Source organism: Lytechinus variegatus, chromosome 4 (assembly GCF_018143015.1).
Source record: "Lytechinus variegatus isolate NC3 chromosome 4, Lvar_3.0, whole genome shotgun sequence".
Taxonomy (NCBI): Eukaryota; Metazoa; Echinodermata; class Echinoidea; order Temnopleuroida; family Toxopneustidae; genus Lytechinus; species Lytechinus variegatus.
This window is the reverse complement of record NC_054743.1, coordinates 19484013-19508726: the sequence shown is the minus strand read 5'-3', so window position 1 is coordinate 19508726 and position 24714 is coordinate 19484013.

Sequence of the window (24714 nt, the reverse complement as noted above, 5' to 3'; positions counted from 1 at the left end):
TGTGCGGGCTCAGTGTGATGAAAAAAATCTTACCCTCGCCTGAACACTTACTTTCAGAAATTCAATTTCTTAACGGTATGTTCTTCAAAATAAAACAACATGCTCGTGCTAAAGGGCTAAAGCTTAATTGTTCTATTAAAGAAATGAAATCTAAATCTTATTGAATTTTGTCATATACTGAAACCCGAAACGAAAAATTATCAAAACAATGTGAAAGCGTAACTTTTGAAAATGTATACCCCACTGAACTACGCACACCGATACAAGGACACAACGATATCCAGATCAGTGACTAGAGATCGCTCGTTTAATAGTTTGCCTAAGACGTCGATATCGTGGACATAGAGGGCGCTCATGCAGAAACATCTTATCGGAGAGTCAACGGGGGTGTCAAAAGAAAAGATAAAAGCGCACGCTTCCGTTTTCGCTGCAAAAGGGAACGCTGTCGTCTTAAATGGCAAGAGCACTGACCCGTAGGAAAGAAAAATGGACAATGGCACGCTGAGCGGGTTCGCCGCAGAATATAAAGGTAAAAACGCACGCACACCTTTGACAAGCCGCCTTATTCCCTATTGTTAATGGCTAATTTGCATAATATGCAAATTAATTTTCAGGCATTGTGATGAATTCTCATGCTTAGTGATGTAGCATATAAATGTCTACATAAATCAAATGTTTTCAAGCAGTCTATATGAGAACAATTACAATATCTTGAAATATTTCCATATAAGGATGCTTATTTGCATAATATGCAAATTAGGTAGATTTGTTTGCGCTTTTGAATAAAAACATTGAATACAGTTATTTATCATTACTTTTTGCTCAAATTAAATTGTTTTGGACGCTTAATTTGTTATCTTTGGACTATTTTCCATATTTTTCTAACTTTTCATGGCTAATTTGCATAATATGCAAATTTCATAAATTTCCACTGCTTGGATTTTTTGGGACTTTTAGTATGTTGTTAAGGGGACCTTCCTGGAAAGCATTGCAGTGGAAAATCAAGTGTTGCAATTAGTGGCGGGTCACCCCCCTATTCTGGCTAGATTGACTGGACTATATAATGCACATAGCATTTCCATTCATTTTAAAGCAGGATAAAAGAGCATTGTAGATTAAATGACTTGCTCACGGGCATAGCTGGCCGGGGATTGAACCCCGGACCTTTTCATGCATATATAGCCAGGCGCCTTAGACCACTCGACCACGGCACCTCCACCTCCTTTGTCATCAGGCTTAGGATCGATTCGGCCCCTTAAAGTTTATTTATTTATTTGTCGTTTAATTTTAGCAGGGTAGTCCTATCAGTTACAATAACTGCTCGACCAAGGGGCCGTGTATCAAAAAAATAAAAAACGTAATAAAACACAGCTTTGTGTGTGTAGTAAGGAAACTTTATAGACCAACTTTGCCTTATAGAATGATTACTTTTCGGTCTTTCAAAAAGTTTGACGTAGATATTTTTATTGGCGAGCTGCATGAAGTTGATTGGGAACCCTTTCTACTAAGTGTTAATGTTGAAGTCGGATGGCAAGTTTAGAAAGAATCGTTTACAATGGCGTGTGACAAACATGCTCCTATTGTTTCCATGAGAGCAAGAGGGGCCAAAACCCCATGGGTGACAGATGATTTCGTACGCTATTCACAACAGAGAGACCAATTGAAAGAAAGGGCAGAAAAGACTAGAAATAGAGATACATGGAAACAATTCAGAAGTATGAGAAATTTTGTGAATAATTTGAGGAAGAAACTAAAGAAGAGTTACTATCAGGAACAGATAATGGAAAACAAGAATAATCCAAAGAAGCTATGGACATTTCTCAAAACACTCACACCCTCTAAAAAGAAGTCTAATGTTATAAGGAGTGGTAATATTGATGGTACACAAGAAACCGATCAACATGTTCTTGCAGAAAAATTCAATGATTTTTTTTGCGACAGCTGGTATCAACTGTGTATCTGGGATCGATCATACATCAGCTCAAAGAAAGATGCTAAATCACTCACAGTCACAATTCAAACTTGAACATGTCGATGAGGAATTTATACGAAACGAGATAAAAGTGATGAATGTGAATAAAGCGACTGGCCTTGATCGCATTAGTATTAGATTACTGAAAATAGCATCCTCAGTCAAATGCTCTCATCATGCACTTATTTAATCTTTCTATAGATTCTGGCAAAATACCTGTGGAATGGGAACGTTCAAGAGTTACCCCTGTATACAAAGTAGTGGGAGAAAGGGATGACATGTCCAATTATAGACCAATTTCAATTACACCAATAATAATGAAAATGCTTGTAAAAGAAGTTAACAGTCAACTACTTGAATATCTCTAAAGAACAATCAGGTTTTCGAAAAGCACATTCAACAAACTCTGTATTATGTTACATCAGTGATCTTATATACAAAGAAATGGATAATGAAAATTTGTCTGGAGTGGTCTTTCTTGATCTAAAGAAAGCTTTTGATGCCGTAGATCATGACCAATTGGTAGATAAATTTCCAGCTATGGAATCAGAGATTGGTTCATTGACTACCTACAAGATCGTAGTCAATGCACGACTCTGGGAGATGCAATGTCACAGCCAAGAAATATACGATTAGGATTACAACAGGGTTCAATCCTTGGGCCCCAATTGTTCTCATTCTATGTGAATACCTTACCAAGTTCGATAAAGAATGGGAAAGTAATGATGAATGCTGATGATACAATGATTATTTACAGTGGTTCATCAGCAATGGAAATCCAAGCATGCCTCAATGAAGACTTGTATCACGTTAATCTCTGGTTGAAAGAGAATAGACTTGTTTTGAACACAACTAAAACTAAATATATGATAATGGGAACATCTGAGAAGTTGGGTAATGTTCACGAATCTTTTGAACTGAGTGTAGAAATCACTAGACTGGAAAGAGTAACTTCCTATAAATATCTTGGTGTATTCCTCGATTAATCCCTCGTATGGAATAATCATTTAGATTACATTAACAAGAAGATAGGATCTAAAATATCACTTCTCCGTAGGCTTCGGCCTTTCCTTACTCAGACATGCTCCAAAGTACTTGCCAATGCACTAATTATGCCACATTTTGATTACTGTAGTCCGGCTTGGTCCAATTGTAATTTGAATGTAAAAGACGCAATTGTCAAACAACAAAAAATAGTGGCTCGAATTATCTTACAAGTTGATACTAGGACCCCAACTGTAGAGGTGCTGCAGAAGTTAGGATGGGTTTCAATAGAGGAGAGATGGAAATTCCAAATAATCAAACTTGTTTACAATGCCCTAAATGGTAGTTGCCCACAATATATTTCAGATTTGTTTATCCAATTATCAAACACCCACTCATACCGTACCAAAAATGCTGATAGTAATGGGATCATAATACAAAAGTGTAAAACAGAGAAGGGAAAGAAAAGGATTTCAGTACACGGTTCAATTCTGTGGAATAATAATATTCCATCTACAGTAAGAAGGGCGGCAACCTTGCATTCATTTATTTCATCTTATTGGAGAAACCGAAGGTCTTATTCCAGGTTTTAACACACAATTCGCTAAATTTTATTCTGTTTGTATCGTTCTAATTGTTGTCCTTCGTTTTTTTCTTTTGTCTGTGTTTAAATGTAGCAGGGCCCTCTGGGAGAACAGTGTACGTCATTGATGAGGCTACCCTGGATAAATAAGACTTTATAATAATAATAATACATAAAAAAGTCCACAAAATTAACATAATAATTAATGAGAAAGAAAAAATGTAATACATACAAGTAAAATATAAATCAAAATCATTTATAACCTTATTACAACATAAAGTATTCATGGAAATCTTCAAAACGTATTTGTGTAAATGATATCGATTTACATTGTTTTTTTATAATTAAGTGAATTTGCTCAACGGAGAGAAGGGAAATTGTTTAACTTAAAAAACGGGCTGCGAGACTTATTATCAATTGCAACATGTACATTCCTTAATCAACCTGTGAAATATTTCAGATGTGTCTTCCTGTACATGCATTCACAACCTGCTGACTACTTTGGCAAGTTTTGTTTTTTTACAACTCGGTGAATTTCACCAAATTAACACCCGACAATCAGCAAGAGGCGATCTAGTACGGTTACACTTCGTAATTCCGAAGATTCTTTATTCCAAAGGTTTGTTATTCCGAAAGTTCGTAATTCCGAAACACGTAAATTGCCTATATACCTTGATTTTCGTTAATCAGAAAACGAAAAAGGGTTCGCTAATCTGATCATTTGCGGCGTTATTCCAAAGGGTTGTTAGTCCGAAAACGAAATAAGGGTAAACGTGGTGGAGGGTGGAGGTGGGATGTAGCTTTTAATTGTTATGAGGATAGGTAGGCAAAAAGAAGGTCGGCGGAACGAATTTTCGATGGGGGGTGGGGCAAAACCAAAAATGACACTCATGATAAAATGGGCATTTTGGTTATATTATGATCTGCGTGAAGTCATTGTGTGTTTTAGGGCGGAAATTCCGGTTTTTACACTTCGTATTTCCGAAGGTTTGAAATTCTGAAACACGTAAATTGCCTATACCTCGATGTTCGTTAATCCAAAAACGTAAAAGGGTTCGTTAATCCGAAAATTTGTGGCGTTATTCCGAAGGTTCGTTATTCCTAAGGTTCGATGATTTGAAAACGAAATAAGGTTCGATGTTCCGAAGGTTCGTTAATCCGAAAAAACGAAATCAGGTTCGTTGTTCCGAAGGTTCGTTAATCCGAAAACGAAATCAGGTTCGTTGTTCCGAAGGTTCGTTAATCCGAAAACGAAATAAGGTTCGTTGTTTCGAAGGTTCGTTAGTCCGAAAATGAAATAAGGTTCGTTTTCGGACTAACGAACCTTCAGAATTACGAGCCTCATTTCGTTTTCGGATTAACGAACCTTCGGAATTACGAACCTTTCGGAAATACGAACCTTCCGAATAACGGAGCTTGCAATTACGGATGTATGCAGAAATCCCAGGGGGACAGGGGGACGTGTCCCCCTACTCAAAAAGGTAGGAGGGGACACAATATCAAATGTCCCCCTACTAATTTTAGTCTTTGAAGATCTTAAGAAATATATAACTCAAAATGGAAATAAAACATGCATTTTGGGACGAGATGACCTTTTTTTGGGGGGGAGGGGGCTTGTCAAATTTATTTTCGTCGAAATGGCCTTAAATTTGGGGTGATAGCCCTTTTGTTTTTGCTTTTCAAACTTTCCAGACAGTTGTCCCCCCCCCCCTATCTTTTGGGAGATATTTCCGCCCCTGGTTTTAGAGATTAAGTAGAGCATAGCCTTTTCGAAGTGATTTCTGATTATGGTAAGTACGGTGGCTGATTTCCGCCACTTTTTTGTTCCTAAATTACTGCGTTATAACGCCCTGAATAAATTACGGCGTTATAACGCCCTATTACGGCGTTATAACGCTCTAAATTGCGGCGTTATAACGTCATATTACGGCGTTATAACGCCTTAATTTACGGCCTTATAACGCCCTAATTAACAGCGTTACAACGCCCTACTAAGGCGTTATAACGCCCTATTACGGCGTTATAACGCCCTATTACGGCGTAATAACGCCCTATTACGGTGTTATAACGCCCTAAATTACGGCGTAATAACGCCCTATTACGGCGTTATAAGGGGCCCTCAGTGATATCCCGACGGCCTAGCCAGGGTAACCACCTATCCTAACTTGTTAAACTCGACTCGGACAACAAGATAAACACCTGCTTGACCCGGCGCATGCACATTTAGGGGGCTCAAATTAACAAAATTAAAGGGAACGAAGGGCTATTTAGACCATTGTTTTAATTAAAAAAAGTACATGTATTTTGTCAAGGGGCCGCCCCAGGGATATCCCGACGGCCTAGCCAGGGTAACCACCTTTCCTCACTTGTAGAACTCGACTCGGGCAACAACAGAAAAACATCTGCTTGACCCGACGCATGCACATTTAGGGGGCTCAAATTAACAAAATTAAGGGGAATAAAGGGCTATTTAGACCATTTTTTAATTAAAAAAAAAAATTTTTTGTCAAGGGGGCCTCAGGGATATCCCGACGGCCTAGCCAGGGTAACAACCTATCCTTGTAGAACTCGACTCGGGCAACAAGATAAACACCTGCTTGACCCGGCGCATGCACATTTAGGGGGCAACTCGGTAAAGCATCTCATCAGCAGATTCCTCCGCCACTAACATAGTTCCGAAAGCCGAGTGTTACATGTATTTTGTTTTATCCGCAAAAAGTTTGTTCAGTTGTTACCCATTTTTTTTCTAGAATCAGTCTAATCATTATACATAATTGTTTTTTTTTTGTATCAGATTACAAAGTAAGAAAAAATGAGAATAGGTTGGGTCGAATGAATATCTTAAGCCTTCTGTTGCAGATCGGCATATCTGCATGCCTCGGAGAAAATAGACATACCGAGAAAATATGGGGCCGTATATCGACAGAAAACGTAATGTTGAAATATAAAATATGCGTTTAATGCTCCTCTAATCTTCAAATGATTCTCAGGAGACATTTTCTATTGCATGTGTAGCCTTCAATTCAATTAATCAACAAGGAGTTACATGTATACCCCTAAAAAATAATTGTATTATGAATTAACATGTCTCTTTTATACGATATCACCTGACTAATTATTGATTGATTGATCGGCTGAATTCCCAATGCGACCATCATATAATTAGAATTTATTTTTTAAATCTTTTTAAAAGGCCAAAATGTTCTAGCTAGCTTCGCTCGCTGGCGACTTATACAAATTTTCCACTTTTGCTATGTTTTGCTGCTTTAATATATTTCGTTTATTATCGGCAACTACTTTGAACTTAAATGGATGGTCTGGGCTGACAATATTTATATTTTAATACATAGAGTAGTATTCACTGAGCAAAATGCCAAAAATTTCATTAAAATCGGATAACAAATACTTAAGTATTTGTTATTAATTTACCCAAGCCAAATTCTAACAATTGTAAAAGGACATTTTTCTATAGGGGGATATCAATTTATAATCAGTTGCCCAATGAAATTCATAACGCACCAACTTTAAGTTCCTTTCATACTCTATTATGATTATTAATATTGAGCATTTGTATTTTTACATCTTTCTTTTTGTTTCCATAGTTTTAGTAAGTTTTTTTAAACACTTTTCTGTCAATGTATTTTACTTGGAAATGTTTTTCTTTTAGTATTTTTAATGGTGTATATTACTTTGTTTGGTAAATGTAGGACCCCAAGGAAGAACAACAGTATTTTGCAAACACTGCTGTATTGTATGTATCTCTTATGTATATTGTATATTTTTTTAATCTGATTTCGGAAATAAAACAAACAAACAAACAAGTTTAAAGTTTAGCAATATTTTGTGAAAACAGTCATCATGAATATTTATTAGATGGGCTGAGGATGTCACATCTCCACTTTCCTTTTTCTTAACGTGTTATTACATATTTTTTCCGCGTTATTTCGTACTTGTGTGAATAATTATTTCTCCCTTATAATGAAATAAGTTGCAGCAATTAATATCTAATGAAATAAATCAATTGACAATTCAATTTTTCTAGCTCTTGGAGGAAAAAATTTGAATAGACCTAATTTCATATAGTAAAATACAAAAGAACAAGTGGAGATGTGACATCATCAGCCCACCTAATGAATATTCATGACTACTGTTTTCACAAAAATTGCTAAAATTTAAACTTCAATAACTTTAGTATTTGTTATCCGATTTTGATGAAAGTTTTGGCATTTTGCTAAGTGAATTTTACTCTATTTATTAAGTTATACATACTTTCAGCCCGGACCATCCCTTTAATATAATATGTGGTGTATATACCCGCGATATGATAAAAAAAATGTTGGCCATCTGCAAAGTTTAAAAAATAACGCGAGGTCCCGGGGGCTCCGCCCCAGACCAGGGGGGAGGGGCACCAAAGGATGAGGCCCCAGTAAATTGCCCCCCCCCCCCCGAATTTTTGAAGAAAAAAATGTTTAGTAAACATTGTCATAATTCTCCAAAACTTTTTTTTTGTTCTTTAAATTTCGAAAATGTTCTCATCCATTCACCGTTAGCATTTAGCTCCCGACAATTTTGGTCACTAACATATATCTTTCAGGTCATTATATAAAATTCAAGATGTCGCTCGCGCTACGTGCTCGCAATAACTAATAATTGAAATAAGTAAATTATCTATTTACATGGGTCTTAAAAATCCAATGTAATTAGAGATTTAATTATTTGTTTTAGCGGGATACATATCCTGCGTGTTCATAATTTTCATAACTGAAATATTTTCAGCGAATTAGATTTAGAATTAGCCATTCAGTTCATGATGACAAAAAAGTGCTTAGAACGTCTAGGTATCATCCCTTCGCGCTCACACTATTCATTTGATGAGATATCATTTTCATAACCCAATTGATGCAAACAGCTAGTCCTTAACAGGTCCCTTTTCAAGTCAGTAGGGACACCATTATTTTGAAATAAAATTAGCTCGCACTTCTCGCTCGAAAAAAATGTGTGTCACCCCCCCCCGAAAATGTTATTTTGCCTCCTTATAGGATAAAAACCCTTGTGCCATTATTGTTCCGGACCCCATCCGATAACACTGCCCCAAGCTCCCCAAAAAGTTCTAAATCCGGGAACAAAAAAGAAATGACAAAAGGAAAAAAAAGGGAAAGGAAGATGAAAGATTATAATGGTCATTTTCTGCACACCATGTCTACATCAATCTCAAAGTTGGTCGGGGCACGATAATAAAATATTCTGTTCATACAATGATATGACCCTTTCGTTCTCTCTCTTTTTATGTCTATTCACCCTCCTATTCTTTGCTATCTCTCCGAGTCCCTTTCCCTTCTCTCTCTTCTATTTATTTATTTTTTAAAGTTTTTATTGGGTTTCCATAATTTTGTATAAAAAATCGAATATAATTAATACAAGTAATATAAAAGAATAGAATAAATGATATCTTCTATTTCATTTTCTCCCTTTCCTTTTTTTCTACTCTACCCATTGGCGGCACTAAGGGAAAGGGAGGAAGTCAGGGCAGTAGTTACCAATGCTCTAAATAGCCCTTTATTCCCCTTAATTTTGTTAATTTGAGCCCCCTAAATGTGCATGCGCCGGGTCAAGCAGATGTTTTTTTTGTTGTTGCCCGAGTCGAGTTCTACAAGTTAGGATAGGTGGTTACCCTGGTTAGGCCCCGTCTGGATATCCCTGAGGGCTCCTTGAAAAAAAATCCTTTTTTTTAATAAAAAATGGTCTAAATAGCCCTTTATTCCCCTTAATTTTGTTAATTTGAGCCCCCTAAATGTGCATGCGTCGGGTCAAGCAGGTGTTTCTCTTGTTGCCCGAGTCAAGTTCTACAAGTTAGGATAGGTGGTTACCCTGGCTAGGCCGTCGGGATATCACTGGGGGGCCCTTGGAAAAAATACTTTTTTAAATTAAAAAAATGGTATAAATAGCCCTTTATTCCTTTTAATTTTGTTAATTTGAGCCCCCTAAATGTGCATGCGCCGGGTCAAGCAGGTGTTTATCTTGTTGCCCGAGTCGAGTTTTACAAGTTAGGATAGGTGGCGGAAATGAGCCACCGTAGGTAAGATATATTCCGGTTTCATTTTTTGCGAGTGTAACGAGCGAGTGGTTTTGAAAAAAAGAATAAAGCTGATATTGTAAAACTCTTTTGATAAGTTATTGTTAAATGGGCATCCTTGAGAGGTGCTGCGAGTGTTGGATAGCAAGCTTAAACTTTTAGACATTTCAATAAGAAATGAAAATAAAACATTCTGAGCAGTTTTGCTATCATTAAAAAGATGTGCATCTAACCGAAGAATTTTTTTTACGAAATATGCTGACCAGAAAAAGAAACTATTAAGGACTGCATTTAGTGACTCGTGGATAAGGTATATCGAATAATGCGAGTGCGAAGCTAGCTCATCATGCTCATATGTATCTCTTATTGCGCTAGACCTGCAAATGTTTATTTCATTGTTTACTTTATTTATCCGGTTTAAACATAGATAATGTACAAGTACATGATACACATTTACAACGGCCAAACTTAACATTAAAAAAAATAATTACAACTTAAAAAACAAACTACTGAACATCGAGGAATGAAAATATATATGCATTCAACCAGAAAAGTATTAAAGAAATATTAGAGCAGAATTATTATCATAGAAGTTATCAGTTCAAATATCGCTAGGGGCGTGTTGATCCTTTTTGAAATTGTTTTGTCAAAGTTCAAAATATCTACTTAATGATCCAGTCTTCATTAAATGTTTACCACTTATTAAAACTAATTGTTAAAAATCGCTCAGCACGGGGGGGGGGGTGATTGTTTGTACCTCAAACAGCTCTTTTTGGCTAGGGCGGGGCAAAAAAGCCATCAGCGGCCATCATAGTCAGCTTATCGGAATGAGGGGTGGGGGCACTCAATATTTCACATAGATTTTATATGTGTGTACATATTGTGACATATAATATACACACTTAATTACACATAACGTTGATTTTTTAAGAGGTTGTCCGAACAGTGGCTTCTTAGCTTTGTTATAAACAAGAGAAATGTACATGTATCTCATAATCTCTGATTGAATAATGCGAAAGCGAGGAATGAACTAAATTTCAGGAATTTTGTCCTAAATCTTTGACATTCTGAGCAATGATTGTGATTATGAACAAGACGCGTATGGAACTAATCAATTAATTCGAGCGCGAAGTGCGAGCTGAAATTCTGATAAACTGTCACATAAGTAGTTTGTTAGAATTCATATAGAAGTAGACCTATACATACTAGGCCTAATGAAAATGCGAACACGCAGCGCCAGCTCATTAGTTTGACGATCTGACCTAAAAAGGAATATTTTGAGAACTTCTTGGAATACATAGAATTAGTACTACAAACAAACCTTATTTCGACTCACAACTCCAAATTACTTTCTTATTTTTTTTTACAGATTTCAGCTAACAATACACGTTTTGTTAATTTCACGCCATCTGTTTTTTTACATCATTGTACTGTTATTGTTAATTTTATGTTTTTACTTGCCACTTTAGCTTTTAGATTCCTTCATATGTACTTACTAATCTTTTTATGCATCTCGTATTTGTATGACGTGATTATGTAAATGAACATTTATCATTGTTATGTTAAGGTATATATATTGTCACAGGGCCGCATTGGAGACAAACACATTTTTCGAATAGGCTTCCCTGTTTTTAAACAAACAAATAAACATTAGTTAAAAAGGTTAAGGTAAGGTTAATTATGCCCCTCGTATTATGATGTTGCTATGTAAATGAATTTTTATATTTGAAGAGCTCATTTGCAAAAGGGGTTAGGTCCATTTTTCATCAAATTTGATTTTTTTTGTCTCAACACGCTCAATGTACAGATTTTTAGTAGCTCTAAAAGATGATACCAAAGAACAGTTGAAATTCCCATTAAAAGTAATATAAAATGGTGAAGAAAAATTACCTTTTTTTCAAAAGGGGATAGGTCCATTTCAGTTTAGTTACAAAATGGGTTAGGTACACTCATAATTTTTTTGGGAAAATAATATTTACAAAAAAATCAAGGCTGGTGGATTTCTTTTATACCCAATTTTATGTTCTCATGGTAGGGTATCATGAAAATTTAGTTTCGCATAATAATATTGCAATATGGGAGAATAAAAAGAAATATACATGTACAATTTGAAATCCACATGAAGAATAAAGTGGCAAAGAAAATCACCTTTTTAATCAAAATAGATTGGATTCATTCCAGTTTAGTTGCAAATGGGGTTAGGTCCACAATGATAATTTAAAAAAATATATATAGAAACAAATTCTCATAAGAGTATTGCAGTAAGTGAAAATAAAAAACGTGTTTTTTCTAGGAATGGTAAAAAGTGGACATTGTCACAGGGCTCCATGGGAGAGCAATACATTGTTGAAGAGGATTCCCTGTTTTTGAACAAACAAATCAACATTAGTTCAAAATGTTAAGAGCAATTTGATGATCTTGCATGCAGCTATTTTCCCCCATTTCCCCTTCTTTCTCTGTTATTTCTCTTCTTTCTCGCCACCCCCCTTCCTCTCTGTCCATCGCTTTTTGGGGCCCCTCTTGTACCAGAAACGCCATGGCCTTGAAAGCCCTTTCCGGGATGTTTTATAAAGATAGCAAGAGATACACACCCACGTTTTCCATACACACACGAACGCGCGCGCACCCACACACATACGTTCACAATCACTCCACTCACATCTGCACCACCTATAGCGTTTTCTGTCCCACTCTTTCTTCGTATCCATGATTTTTCCATCCTAAAATCCCAAACGCCAACCGTACCTTTCCCTCCATTAAACAAAAATGTACACACATCATTAGGGTATTAGTAGGGATTCGGGTTAAATCCTCTGAACATAGGTACTTTAGACATGTTAGATGTGGTTTAGAAAATTAAAACCTGTCTTTAAATATCAGCATTCATATTAAGCCTATTGAATAATTGAATTGACTTGTATATAAAACACAGTACGAAATTGTGAAACCAATCTCAATAAAGAGAGCGCACACCGTTGCTTTCATTGGTATAGTATTTAAGTATTTTCATTAAAACTTTGTTTATCTTTTTATCAATACACCTGTCAAATGGTAAGGTTGATATCTATTTTCGTTCATTCTGAGTTCCAATTAGCAGCTGAAATATACTACATTAGTCTGCAAAGCTTTTGGGGGATTTACAACACAAACTGCATGTGCATTTTTGTTATGCTTGTTATAATCTTATGTCTTTATAAACCATAACCTGTGAAATTATTATCATAAGCAAGATGTATGTAAATACTTGAAGCAAAGATTAAAGCGCTGAGTACATTTACTACGGCAATGTGATAATGTTTCTTAAAATAGCCTTGTAGATACTAAGCATGATTTATTTTGAGTAAAGTATACTCGCAAACAAAAGAAAAGTACATTTTTACATAAACATTATTCTGTATGCTGATGACTACAAATTACCACACGTACGTGATGCCTCACATTAGGCTAGGTGCAAGATCACCGTAAATACTTCTTTATGATATAGTGCCTTTATTGGATATATATGTATGCTTTTACATAATAAAGCAATTTAATAAACGAGATAACCTAACCTGTATAATCCCATCACATGTATATACAGACATATCGAATATCGAGAAGATTTTGTATAAAAAATCTACAGATTAATCGAAAACGATAATCCTTTTTACCGTATCAATATAACAATTATCTAACATAATAGAAGCGTATCATGAATGTATAAAATATAAGGACAGCGAATGCTAGTACAGTAAGTAATTTATAAAAGTCGAAATGATAAAACTTTACTGAGATATGTACACAAGATATATAATGTGAACGAATATGCAATATAATTTGAATAGTATATTACAAGGACAATATTGGAGGGCACATTAGATTTCACATGCTGAGAAATATAAACTATAATGAGAATCAAAACCTTAACATTCCGGAAACTACATGCTTTATCTTGTTCCACAGCATTGTTCTCAGTGTGAGAACTGATTTTAGTATAAGTGCTGTTATCATGACCTTATGATATCTTTATGACATTTATGACATTTATTCATCCATGCATGCATGCATGTTCAAAAATTTTACTTAAAAAAAAAACTAGAGCACATTCCAAAACAAATAACTATGATAACAATTAAATATTTTTTTATTGAGTGTAAGAGTTCAAACTGAAACTATGCAATGAGTAAAATCATAATTTATTCTGGTACATTTCCTTTTGATTGTTCATACTTTAGTTGGACCGTGCCTGCAAGTCAATGTTCATGATTGTGTATGCAATCATTCATTTATTTGATTCATGCGATTACGGATAACATATTTAAGGTTAACTTTCCTTTTATTAACCAATGATAACTTTTTCAATCATGTTTAAACTACCAATAAACAGATATTATAGTGTTTTTGGTTCTTTCCTCGTGTATTAAGCTATATGTATGTAGAAACATTAATATGGTAATACAGAACAACAATTCACTTTCGTATACAATATAACACTACTATGGATTTTTAGAATGACTTAGAAATCTTAATTTAAAAAGTGCCCATTTGGAAAAGAAAGCATTCAAACATATGATTTGAATAGACATTATTTACACTTGTTAAGTCTGTAAAATGATTTATTATGTCTGCCTGTATATTATCCTACTATAAGAATAAATCATCAATCTGGAGATAGATCGTTCGGAGAACCTGACAAGTTAGTAAAGAGAAAAACAAACTACTTAAAGCGATAACTATTTACACAAAATATACATATCTCTTGCATAATGATACTCATTATAATTTATAAGACGTATATCTGATTTTAATCTTAAGGGTCGAACAATGTAAACAAGTCTATTATCCTTTCCAAGCAAATGTACAAGGACTGTTATGGGCGGCAAAGCATTCCATTGCAGACCTGTTTTGGTTTTAATTACAATTATTTACAAACGGCCGACGTCCCTCTATCCAGTGGTTGTTGTCTGCAGTGATCATCTTTACTTCCTTGTCGACGCATCATTTACATACACATTCTTTACTTAGTGTCATAAGCACTAGACACATTTAATGCCAATCAATGGAAATGCGTTATAATGTAATAGGCTCCTAGATACTAAGCATGATATGAGTATTTTATATTCGCAAACAAAAGAAAATACATTTATTACATAGATTTCTGTTTAGTATGCAGATTACTACAAAGTACTACAATATGATCTCTAACATTGGGCTGAGTGGAAAAAACACTGTAAATAATCTGTGTAATGTCTTTTTTTTAATGATGTGATATGTGCTTGTAAAATACCAAAGCAAAGATATAAAATTGATAAGCTATTCAACTGCATTCTCGTATTTTACCTTCTTCTATAATGACACAATATCGAGAAGATTTTGTGTACATAAGTGTACAGCTCAACCGAATCCGTTATCCCTTTTAGCGGATCAAAATAACATTTACATATTAATCGTGTCATGAATGTATAAAATGATAGGATAAAGAATACAGTAAGTAATTAATAAAATTTGAACTAGTGAAAAACGATATATCAAACACAACTGAAACTTGCAAAGTATAAAACATAATCAACATTTGAACGCAAGTTAGGTTTTGCAGCAACAAATAAAATGAAATGTCAAACTTCTGGCTCGTGCCAAGAATTTAAATTTTCAATGTCAAACTTCCTCGGGTCGCCTTAACGTGCCAAAAACTATAACAACATGTGCAGGCTGTATAACTTCTGGCATCATGACTGTGCTATATCTTTATAACGCGTTCTTTAATTATGTATGCATGTACAGAATGTCACAATAATGAATCCGGGGGGGGGGGCACTCGACGAAAAAGTGGTGGGGGTGTGCCGCAGGCGAGGCAAAAAACGGGGGCCTTGGAGCGGATCTCCAGCGTGTGAGTGCGTATATGCATCCCTGTGGAACGGGCAATTGTTCATGGTGCAGCTAGCGCGACCTCCGCCCGGTTCGCTCACGCTGAAGGCGATGGTCGAAAAGCGCTTTTCACAAAATGACAGCTCCTTGTAGCAGATCAATGCGTAACGGCGTAACGAAAAATATGCAAAGCTTTGGAGCGGATTTCTTTTTCTTTTTTCTCGATAAGAAGAAAATGCTATGCCTTGGAGCCGCTTTCTTTGTTCTTTTTATCCTTATTAAGACAAAAATGCTATGCCTTGGAACGGAAATTTTAGTGTAAAAATGGGGGTCCCCTCCCCGGCACATACCCACTTTGCATTATATACTGAGTGCCCCCCCCCCGGATATGAATACATGCATACATTCGTAATTCCGAAGCTTCGTTATTCCGAAGGTTCGGATATTTACGAAGGTTCGTTATTCCGCAGGTTCGTATTTCCGAAGGTTCGTAATTCCGAAGGTTCGTTAATCCGAAAACGAAATGAAGTTCGTAATTCCGAAGGTTAGTTAGTCCCAAAACGTAATAATTAACAAACCTTATTTCGTCTTCGGACTAACGAACATTCGGAATAACGAACCTTATTTCGCTTTCCGATTAACGAACCTTCGGAACAACGAACCTTTTTTCGTTTTCGGACTAACGAACCTTCGGAACATCGAACCTTATTTCGTTTTTGGATCATCGAACCTTCGGAATAACGAACTTTCGTAATAACGCCACAAATGTTCGGATTAACGATCCCCTTTACGATTTCGGATTAACGAACATGGAGGTATAGGCAATTTACGTGTTTCGGAATTACGAACCTTCGGAATTACGAAGTGTAACCATGAATACAATGTATGAGATCATATGGATAATATGAAGAAGTATATAATACGAGTAAGTATTTAATGATACAAAGGTGTGACAACATAAGTCCAGCACTTGATTGGGTACAGAAATTATTTAAAGACAAGGGTTATATTTGAAGAAAAATTAGTCTGATTTCATATGAATTACAAAATCCGTAATTTGGGAATTGGGTGTAAAAAATGAAATACAAAAGTATATATTGTGTGTAAAATTATATTCTGATATGTCTCCTTTAGTATCAGTAATAATTTCATAATTCAGTTTGACCACGCTTGGAAATCAATGTTCATGATTTTGTACGCTATCATTCTACTCATTTGACTCTATCTCATATCTTCTGATGAACAATGATTAAGGCCAACTTTCCGATAATCATATTTATCAATGACAATTTTCTCCATCATATTATATTCTAATTCAGAACTACACGGCTGTGTTTCACATGTTTCCGAATGTATAAGCTTACAATATGTACAAATATTTATAATGTAATACAGAAAAATCATATTATAAGCATGTACATGTATATAACATATAACACTCAAAATAAAAATTTAAGTGTGTTTGCACAAGCGATTTGAGAGCGTTATATACACATCCTACGTCTGTTATGTGATTTATGGCTGCTTATATTGTATTATCTTGCAAGAAGTAATCATTCATTTATAAGCACATTTTCGGAGAAACTATGAAAAGAAACGAAAAACGAAACAAAAAAAGAAGATAATATGCTTTATATGATCATGAGTATAATACAAAATTAATTCAATGCACTTTTTGTTGATCGTAAGAAAACAAGTCTAACATATATAGACTGTGAAATGTAAGCGGGAAAGTGTGCCACTGCAAACCTTTTGAATTGAAATAAAAATTTTCACAGTTGCTCGAGGTCCCTCGATCCAAGTAATGGAGTGAATAGAAATTGTGAAATGAAATAAGTACATTCTCTAATCAATCAAGTCATTTTAGACCAATATGATTTCTACAAACACAGGAATTAGTATGTACTTTGTTTATCTGCCTTGGTCGTCTTTACTTCCTTGTAGACTCATTATATAGATACCCACCAGAAACCAGACTAAACATATATGTTCAGTCATTCATGGACGGAAAATGACAACTGCATTGATTGGAATGATAACTATGATATCAATCTTTAAACCAGACTAACCGCAGATTCAGTCATTTCAGAGAATGAAAATGAGAACTGTATTAATGAAAACGCTAACTAAAATATTAGACCTGAAACCAGACTAACAGTAGGTTCTGCCATTTCAGAAAATGAAAATGAGAAATGTATTATTAAACATAAAAACTAAATTATCAGTCCCGAAACAAGACTAAACATATATGTTCAGTCATTCCATGGACGGAAAATGACAACTGCATTGACTGAAATAATACCTATGATATCAATCTTTAAACCAGACTAATCGCAGAATTCACTCATTTCAGAGAATGAAAATGAGAACTGTATTAATTAAAAAGATAGCTGAAATATAAATCCTGAAACAAGACTTACCATAGGCTCAGCCATTTCAGAGAATGAAAATGACTATCAGTCCTGAAACCAGACTAACCGCAGATTCAGTCATTTCAGAAAATGAAAATGAGAACTGTATTAATAAAAATGATAACTAAATATCAGTCCTGAAACAAAACTTACCATAGGTTCAGCCATTTTAGAGAATGAAAATGAGAACTGTATTAATGAAAACGATAACTAAATTATCAGTCCTGAAACAAAACTTACCATAGGTTCAGCCATTTTAGAGAATGAAAATGAGAACTGTATAAATGAAAACGATAACTAAATTATCAGTCCTGAAACCAGACTAACCGCAAATTCAGTCATTTCAGAGATTGAAAATGAGAACTGTATTGATAAAAATGATAACTAAATATCATTCCTGAAACAAGACTTACCATAGGTTCAGCCATTTTAGAGAATGAAAATGAGAACTGTATTAATGAAAATGATATCTAAAATATCAGTCCGGAAACAAGACTAACCGTAGATTCAGCCATTTCAGGGAATGAAGATGATGACTCAAATATCAGTCCTGAAACAAGACTAACCGTAGGTTCAATCATTTCAGGGAATGACGATGATGACTAAAATATCCGTCCTGAAACAAGACTAACCTTAGGTTCAGTCATTTCAGCGAATGAAAATGAGAACTGTATTAATTAAAATGTTAACTGAAATATTAGTCCTGAAACCAGACTAAACATATTATGTTCAGTCATTCCATGGACGGAAAATGACAACTGCATTGATTGAAATGATAACTGAATTATCAGTCCCGAAACCAGACTAACCGTAGGTTCAGTCATTTCAGAGAACGAAAATGAGAACTGTATTAATTAAAATGATAACTAAAATATCAGTCCTTAAACAAGACTTATCCTTAGGTTCAGTCATTTCAGAGAACGAAAATAAGGACTGTATTAATGAAAATGAGAACTAAAATATCAGTCCTGAAACAAGAATAACCTTAGGTTCAGTCATTTCGGAGAATGAAAATGATAACTGTATTAATGAAAAAGACAACTAAAATATTAGTCCTGAAACAAGAATAACCGTAGGTTCAGTCATTTTAGAGAATGAAAATGAGAAATGTACTAATGAAAAAGACAACTAAAATATCAGTCCTTAAACCAGACTAACCCGTAGGTTCAGTCATTTCAGAGAATGAAAATAAGAACTGTATTAATGAAAAAGACAACTAAAATATTAGTCCTAAAACGAGACCAATCGTAGGTTCAGTCATTTCAGAGAATGAAAATGAGAACTGTATTAATTAAAATGATCACTCCAGAAACAAGTAACCGTAGATTCAGTCATTTCAGAGAATGAAAATGAGAACTGTATTAATGAAAATGATAACTAAAATATCAGTCCTGAAACAAGACTAACCCGTAGGTTCAGTCATTCCAGAGAATGAAAATAAGAACTGTATTAATGAAAATGAGAACTAAAATATCAGTCCTGAAACAAGACTAACCCGTAGGTTCAGTCATTCCAGAGAATGAAAATAAGAACTGTATTAATGAAAATGAGAACTAAAATATCAGTCCTGAAACAAGAATAACCTTAGGTTCAGTCATTTCAGAGAATGAAAATGAGAACTCTATTAATGAAAATGATAACTAAAATATCAGTCCCGAAACGAGACTAACCCGTAGGTACAGTCATTTCAGAAAATGAAAATAAGAACTGTATTAATGAAAGTGATAACTAAAATATCAGTCCTGAAACAAGAATAACCTTAGGTTCAGTCATTTCGGAGAATGAAAATGATAACTGTATTAATGAAAAAGACAACTAAAATATTAGTCCTGAAACGAGACTAATCGTAGGTTCAGTCATTTCAGAGAATGAAAATGAGAATTGTATCAATTGAAATGATAACTTAACATCAGTCTTGAAACAAGACTAATCTTAGGTTCAGTCATTTCAGAGAATGAAGATGAAGACTAAAATATCAGTCCTGAAACAAGACTAACCGTAGGTTCAGTCATTTCAGAGAATGAAGTGAGAACTGTATTAATGAAAACGATAACTAAAATATCAATCCTGAAACAAGACTAATCGTAGGTTCAGTCATTTCAGAGAATGAAAATGAGAACTGTATTAATTAGAATGATCACTCCAGAAACAAGTAACCGTAGATTCAGTCATTTCAGAGAATGAAAATGAGAACTGTATTAATGAAAATGATAACTAAAATATCAGTCCTGAAACAAGACTAACCCGTAGGTTCAGTCATTCCAGAGAATTAAAATAAGAACTGTATTAATGAAAATGAGAACTAAAATATCAGTCCTGAAACAAGACTAACCCGTAGGTTCAGTCATTCCAGAGAATGAAAATAAGAACTGTATTAATGAAAATGAGAACTAAAATATCAGTCCTGAAACAAGAATAACCTTAGGTTCAGTCATTTCAGAGAATGAAAATGAGAACTCTATTAATGAAAATGATAACTAAAATATCAGTCCCGAAACGAGACTAACCCGTAGGTACAGTCATTTCAGAAAATGAAAATAAGAACTGTATTAATGAAAGTGATAACTAAAATATCAGTCCTGAAACAAGAATAACCTTAGGTTCAGTCATTTCGGAGAATGAAAATGATAACTGTATTAATGAAAAAGACAACTAAAATATTAGTCCTGAAACGAGACTAATCGTAGGTTCAGTCATTTCAGAGAATGAAAATGAGAATTGTATCAATTGAAATGATAACTTAACATCAGTCTTGAAACAAGACTAATCTTAGGTTCAGTCATTTCAGAGAATGAAGATGAAGACTAAAATATCAGTCCTGAAACAAGACTAACCGTAGGTTCAGTCATTTCAGAGAATGAAGTGAGAACTGTATTAATGAAAACGATAACTAAAATATCAATCCTGAAACAAGACTAATCGTAGGTTCAGTCATTTCAGAGAATGAAAATGAGAACTGTATTAATTAGAATGATCACCCCAGAAACAAGTAACCGTAGATTCAGTCATTTCAGAGAATGAAAATGAGAACTGTATTAATGAAAATGATAACTAAAATATCAGTCCTGAAACAAGACTAACCCGTAGGTTCAGTCATTCCAGAGAATGAAAATAAGAACTGTATTAATGAAAATGAGAACTAAAATATCAGTCCTGAAACAAGACTAACCCGTAGGTTCAGTCATTCCAGAGAATGAAAATAAGAACTGTATTAATGAAAATGAGAACTAAAATATCAGTCCTGAAACAAGAATAACCTTAGGTTCAGTCATTTCAGAGAATGAAAATGAGAACTCTATTAATGAAAATGATAACTAAAATATCAGTCCCGAAACGAGACTAACCCGTAGGTACAGTCATTTCAGAAAATGAAAATAAGAACTGTATTAATGAAAGTGATAACTAAAATATCAGTCCTGAAACAAGAATAACCTTAGGTTCAGTCATTTCGGAGAATGAAAATGATAACTGTATTAATGAAAAAGACAACTAAAATATTAGTCCTGAAACGAGACTAATCGTAGGTTCAGTCATTTCAGAGAATGAAAATGAGAATTGTATCAATCGAAATGATAACTTAACATCAGTCTTGAAACAAGACTAATCTTAGGTTCAGTCATTTCAGAGAATGAAGATGAAGACTAAAATATCAGTCCTGAAACAAGACTAACCGTAGGTTCAGTCATTTCAGAGAATGAAAATGAGAACTGTATTAATGAAAATGATAACTAAAATATCAGTCCTGAAACCAGGCTAACCGTACGTTCAGTAATTTCAGAGACGGAAAATTAAAACTGCATCTATGAAAATGGTTTTGCTTTTCTTGTTTTAAACGAATAGAATACAACAAGTTTTATACATGTGTATTCTTGCATGTGTAATCCTGCATGAATGAAAATGACATCTGAATGCTGAATTGAGACTAACCACTTACATCCACTTACCACTTACTTTATATAATATTACATAGATCATCGATCAACGACCTTATAATATTAAATGTTTTGTTTTGTTCGTTTTTTCATAGGAAAAAAAAGGAACGAATATACAAGAAAGGATTTTAAAAAGGGAAAAAATAAAAATAAAAAATAAAATTGCTACCCAAGTCTTTATACAGTGAGTGGCAAAAATAGTCAATTATGACTTATTGCCAAACAAAAACAAGGAATGGAATGGCAAGAGAAAAAAATTACTTGGCGCCAATGATAACCAAAATGAATTTAATATTTAATGTAAACAAAGAACTAGAATTTACCATTCATATTATGACTAACAAATATTTGTAATCTTGCTGAACTGTTAATCAGTAAAAATCATATGATTTGTCCGAAATGCATTTCGCAGGGTAAAAAAGACCTAGCCAAGTTGATTAAGAATCAAACTTTGAAAATGTCATTTATAAGTGCGTCTATAAAAATAGAGTGTTCGACGTTTTTTTTTTCCAATAAGGGAAATTGTTCTAAAGAAAAGGTTCTTTAAACAATGAGTTATCGGAGAGTGAGCTTCACAACACGTGTTGTGTTGATGATTCGAAAACAGAATATGACATAGTCAAACCGCATTGCGGAAATGGAGCTGTTTTTAGCTAAATAGGATACCCACACCTTTAGATTGCAAACTTCACCTAACTGTTCATGCCGCGAAATTTTATCATGAATATATGCTCCTGAAAATGCAATACAATCTAACACATTGAATGTTCAAATTGTTGAATCTGAATTTCTACTCTTATTTCATTTTTTTATGCAACTATATATATATATTTTTAATGTGCAAAACTATTAAATCGATTGATGAAAATCAAGCGTTTCCTTTGATAACCTTTAAACGATATCCATCTATACTTTATTTCAATGTTTTGGTTAGCTGTATGTGAGGAATAAATTTATTTCTGTAACAAAATATAATTAAAACAAAAATACCTGAGCATTTAAGAAAGTTTGCACAGCACAAATCATTAGATGAAATATCAATACCCTACGTTTGACCTACATAGTCTTTTGTTGTTGTTGTTTATCTAGCTATGATTTCTCATTTGTTCCTTGTAAAGTATGGTTTAAATGAATCTTAGATTCCGACCGGTATTGTAGTATGTGACACATTTTTATGACAATATATCACTTTAAAAAAGGAACAAACAATCAAACCTCGGAAGTGAGGATTCAAAAAAGATTCTTAGTTAGATCATACAATATCAGGGCAACTGTGAACAGGAATTGGCAATACCAAAGAAAAGTAAGAGTGAATTTCTTACTAGCTCCAGAATCTGCATAGTATTCGATATAGCTTGTGGGGCTCGTTACAATACTGGCTGGCCTGTCACTGGTGCTGTTTACAGAGTTAGGTACATTATTATCAATGCGTGTTGTAGTGTCTGTGCTAGGCTTGCGAGGTGGCCACTCAAAGTCATTGCATGTTGCAGCACTTACAACTGATGTAACTCCATGTGAACAGCAAGCGAATCGAGTTTTAAATTGAAGGAAATATATTCCTCTGGTAACTTGACCATCATCCGCAATACTGTTCCTGGAGTGCAACTTCTGACCATTCTGGTAACATGATATTGTCGTTGCCGTACTACCAGAAGTGGCCCGACAGTGGGCTTCAAATGTGAATTCATGATTTTCATTTATATTGATGAAGCATTCTGCAGGCCCATGTGGTATTTGAACGAAAACTTTCTTCTTCACAGTTTCATACTCTACGTCCTCTAGACTATGATGTAAGATTGCCGTGAATAGGTAGCCATCCTGATCGAGTATCTCAACGTTATCTATAATAAGGTTGACGGAGGGAGATGTGTCTAAATCTGTTATTTTGGTTTTGAATCTTCGTGCTTGGGTCGGGCTTTTAAAGCCCCCTATATTATTTTTCCCATGAACGCAGAATGGCTCACGCTGTGATTCAAACTGAAGTAAGTAATATAGTATACCCAGAAATGTATCATTACTGGACATCGGAAAATAGAATGGGACAACACCACGACTACCTGCAAGCAGAGACACCTCTTCGGTTGTAGCATCCGCTCCTACGTGAACTGGACATCCTGCAAGAAGGATGGCTAAAGCTAAAATCATCCGCAGGAAGGTTAGTAAAAATAACAGAATAGTAGGGGTCCGACCTGTCGATGCCTTTCGGTGTTCCGACTAAAGAAAATGGTAATGAAATAGAAATAGTATGTTTATTTTCGCTGACAGAAAAGATGTTATTGCACATTGAATTTAGAGTTCATTTAACTGCGGATTAAAATAGGTTATTTAGATAAACAACCATGACACTATCCAGAATCTCAACCACGGTCAAAGAGAGAAAAATAGAAACATTCATATCAAAGCACTAGAGAGTCATGAATATTGACATTCAACTCTAATAGTTGCACACAAAATATATTTATAGTAAAATATCGTCATTATTTCACCAATTTCACATTTCAGGATTTTTGTTTACTTAACCATTCACTTGTTCTGACATGTCTGATGAGAAGGATATTGATGAATGTAGCTTCACCAGAGTATCGTTTTATATTAAGACAGATATATTTCGTTAAATCGTGCAAGTAAAGAGTTGATATCTTACCAAGATTTTCCATCCAGTGTTGACAGAAGTTGCAACTATTTGGGAGAGGTGTCGTTTGTCATAGACGACTTGTTGACCAAGTTGTGAAGGTTCTGATCTTATGGTTCTGGGTTAGAAATACATTGGTACGAGAAAATGCTTCAGTTGTTAAAAATTCCAAAACAAGCTAATTAGCAGAAGTAGAATGAATTAAAGTGTGGATAATTTAATGTACGTTCGAGAGCTTGAGAAAATTATCTGTAATATGCAATAAAATCTAACGTTGCTGTCA